Here is a 4,447-nt window from a genome sequence, read left to right on the forward strand (position 1 = left end):
TTCTGCCGAGCGAGCGACGCGACCGCCAACCAATAACTCGGCCCGGACCGGCGAGGGTGCCGCCCCCTGGCCGCTCTCCTCCTCGCGATTGGCTGTCCTGGGCAGAAGAGCCTACGCTACACGGCTTCTTAGGAAGGTTCCGCCCCTGCATGTGTGGCGTTGAGTCCTCCAAGGAGAGCTGATGACAGGCCTCGGCCGCTAATGTGTGGCGGGGATGAAGCAGCAGGAGAGGCGCGGAAGCGCTTTGCCCAAAGTTTTGAAGTGCCCAGCGTTTGCAATTGGCCACGTCTTTACCTAGGGCTTCTTGGGACCCTGTTCCCTCCCACCCGCTTTTGTAGAAGGGGAAATTGAGGCCTCGAAAGGGAAAAGGTCTCCTGGAATGTTAGAGGCTCTTGCCCCACTCTAATTCATTCCCCATCAAAGATTCCAGTAGCCAGGCTAAAATGCAAATTAAAAGGCCGGGCGCGGTGGCTCATGCCTATGAGCCAAGCACTTTGGGAGGCCGAGTAGGGAGGATCGCTTGAACCCAGGGGTTCGAGACCAACCTGGGCAATATAGCGGGACTCTTGTCTCTACAAAAAGTAAAATGTAAATTAAAATGTAATTGTAGTTTTTGTTAAAATCCTCAGTGGCTTTCCACGGCATTTACAGGTAAAGTCAAACCCTTCCTATTCCCTCAAGGTCCTGCATGCTTCAGGCACTCATCTCTGTCTCCCTTCCTTGATGATCTCCACCCATACTGGCCCCTTTTGCTCGCCAAGCTTGTTCTCTTTAGGGACCTAGACATTGTTTCTGGCTATCTGATTTCTTCTGGTCTCTCAGGTCTCATCCAAAACACCAGCCCTCTCCACAGCTAGGCCCTGACCACCCTGTGTAAACTAGCCAGCCAGTCACATCCTTTCGGGTCATCTTGATTTAATTATCTGCCCCGAACTGGCCACTATTGAGTGGCCAGTATTAATCTGTTCATTCTTCACCTTGTCTGTAGCTTGCTTGGGCCCACTAGATGGGAGTGAAGGAGTGCCTGTGAAGGAAGCATGATTAACTTCCTTCCCTTTCCAGAGAATGTCTTCACAGTCATTCAAGGCACTCCCTTTCTTATCTAGAGATGATCCCAAGTTTCTGTCACCCATCAGATTTAGAGTTTCCGAAAAGTCATAAGCTGATGCTGTCCCTTGTGGCTGAGGACACATCATTTCACCTCAATGGGCATCAACCTTTTCACCTGTCAAAGGGTGGTTAACACCCTAGCACCCAGAGTCCTGGAGAGGGTCAAGTAATGCAATCAGTGTAAAGTACTTTGTTCCAGCCCCATTTTCCCTCCTCTTGGTCTCAGGGTTCATAGAGGCAGCTGGCAGCCCAAATGCCACATATTATAGCCATTACCCTTCCCAAACAGCTTTTCCACAGTATAACTAATGATGTATGCCCTCGGGACATGGTAAGTCAGCAAATAAATCATTTCAGGTTGGGGCCTCTTCAGGATTTACTGCCTCAGTATTTCCTAATGCAAGAATTCACTTGCATTCTTGCATGTAACATTTATTTATTTATTTGTTTGTTTGTTTATTTTCTTGTCTATTTGGGGACGCCAGGACCTTGCACATAACAGACAATAATAAAGACTGGCCGAATTTGGCCATGCATGGTGGCTCATGCCTGTAAACCACTTGAGCACAGGAGTTCCAGACCAACCTGGACAATGTGGTGAAACCCCATCTCTCCCAAAAATGGAAAAAACCAGGCATGGTAGCATGTGCCTGTAATCCCAGCTATTCAGGAGGCTGAGGTGGGGGAATAGCTTGAGCCTGGTAGGCAGAGAGAGCAGTGAGCCGAGATCATGCCACTGTACTCCAGCCTGGGTGACAGAGTGAGACCTCATCTCAAAAACAAACAAACAAACAAACAAAAATAAACACCAGACCAGTCCAATTTAATACTGCCTATCATTCTTTGATTTCATTTTATACATATTCATGTGCATTACAGTTGAAGAAACTGGGGCTGAGAATATTATTACTTACCAAGTTTATTTAGCTAACAAGCAGTGGATTTTGAGATGGGATGAAGGTGGATTTTGACCTGGGAGCTATGACATGCCAACACCCAAGATCATGCAGCTATGGCCCGGGGCCAGGAGAAGGTGCTAGTGAAGAAGCTTTAGGTTGGCCACTGGTGCCTCTTTGCCTCCTAGTTCAGCATCCCTGGCTGCTGTTTAATGCTGTGGTCCCTCCCTGACCTCACACACATCCCAAGGGGCTCCATGGAGCCGGGCTTTGGTCTGCCATGCCACCTTACCTTCCCTGATGCTCCAGTGCTCCACAGCAGGAATCAAAGGGGGTGGAGGGGTAATCAAATCCCTGCTACTGGAAAGCTGGTTAATCATTAGCTTTACCTTAATGACATTACCTGGATGACATGGTGTCAGCAGCACTTGGATTGCTTTACCTCTCCCAGCCTGGGCATTTTCCCTCCTGTTGGTCTCAGGGTTCATAGAGGTGACTGATAGCCCGAGGGCCGCATATTACAGCTCTTATCCTTCCCGACAGCTTTTCCAAAGCATAACTAATGATGTATGCACTGGGGACATGGTAGGCCAGCAAAGAAGTCATTTCAGGTTGGGGCCACTTCAGGATTTACCTCCTCAGCATTTCCTGACCACCCACTCTTCCCGGGTGGGACAGGTCACTTCTTCTGAGCCCCACTGGACCTTGAACTCCCACTGGACCCCCACTATTGAATGAGCTATTCCCAGTGTATTATGCAGCCTTCATTTTCACTGCTATAAGTGTCTTTTTTTTTTTTTTTTAGAGACAAGGTCTCCTGTCACCCAGGCTGGAGTGCAGTGGTGAGATCATAGATCGCTGTAACCTTGAACTCCTGGGCTCAAGTGATTCTCCCACCTTAGCCTCCTGAGTAGCTAGAACCACAGTCAAACACCACCATATCCAGATAATTTTTTTATGTTTTGTAGAGATGGGGTCTCTTTATGTTGCCCAGACTGGTCTCAAACTCCTGGCCTGAAGTGATCCCACTGCCTCAGCTTCCCAAAGTGTTGAGATTACAGGCATGAGCCACCATGCCTGGCCCGTTTTGCTTTTTTAAAAAGCATTTTTTAAAACCTTAGCTTGATTGTTCTTGTAAATAGGTAACACAAAGTAAACAAATTCAAAAGGTCAAAGGGTTTACAGGAAAAAGTAAATCTTCCTCATACCCTATACATTCTTACCCCAGTGTACCTTTCTAGAGGCAAACATCACCCATTTCCTGTGTTGCTTTCCAGGCTTATTCTGTACCAGAGTTCTCAGTTCTGGCTGCACAAGTTCGGGAGTTTTCCACCAGCCTGGCCAACATGGTAAAACCCTCTCTCTACTAAAAATACAATAAATTAGCTGGGCATGATGGCGGGCACCTGTAATCCCAGCTACACGAGAGGCTGAGGCAAGAGAATTGCTTGAACCTGTGAGGCAAAGGTTGCAGTGAGCCGAGATCGCACTACTGGACTCCAGCCTGGGCAACAAGAGCGAGACTCCATCTCAAAAAAAAAAAAAAAAAAAAAAAGAATCTCTTGGGGAACTTTTAAAAAAATGGTAATGTTTGGATCCCACCACCAGATATAATTTTATTGGTGTTGAGTGGACCCAGACATTGATAGTTTTTAAAAGCCTGCCATGCAGCCATCAGAAAGAACAAAATCACGTCCTTTGCGACAATATGGGTGGAGCTGAAGGCCATTTTCCTAAGCAAAACGACTCAGACACAGAAAACCAAACACACATGTTCTCACTTATAAGTGGGAGCTAAACAGTGGGTACACGTGGTCACGAAGATGGAAATAACAGATACTGAAGACTCGGAAGGAGGAGCACAAGGGTTGAAAAATTACCTGTCCGGTACAATATTCACTATTTGGGTATTTGGGTATTGGGTACACTAGAAGCCCAATTCCCTCTGGTATATATATATCCATGTAACAAACAAGCATATGTATACCTGAATCTAAAATAAATATAAATTTAAAAAAATAATTTTTTTTTTTTTTTAAAAAGCTCCTTAGGAGATTCTTTTTCTTTTTTTTCCCTTTTTTTTGAAACAGGGTCTCACTCTGTTGCCCAGACTGGAGTATAGTGGTGCAACCGTGGCTTGCTGCAGCCTCAACTGCCCCAGGCTCAGGTGACCTTTTCCCCTCAGCCTCCCAAGAATCTGGGACTATAGGCACGTGCTGCCACACTTGGCTAATTTTTGTACTTTTTGTGGAGGTGGGGGTCTTGCTATGTTGCTCAGGTTGGCCTTGAACTCCTGACCTCAAGTGATTCCCCTCACCTCGTCCTCCCAAAGTATTGGGATTACAGGCGTGGGCCACAGCTCCCAGCTGCACTAGAGATTCTAAGCACACCTAGGTTTGGCAAACCACTATTGTATGCATATATAAGACTCTCTCTGTATA

This window comes from Saimiri boliviensis, chromosome 1, assembly GCF_048565385.1.
Source record: "Saimiri boliviensis isolate mSaiBol1 chromosome 1, mSaiBol1.pri, whole genome shotgun sequence".
NCBI classification, from domain to species: domain Eukaryota; kingdom Metazoa; phylum Chordata; class Mammalia; order Primates; family Cebidae; genus Saimiri; species Saimiri boliviensis.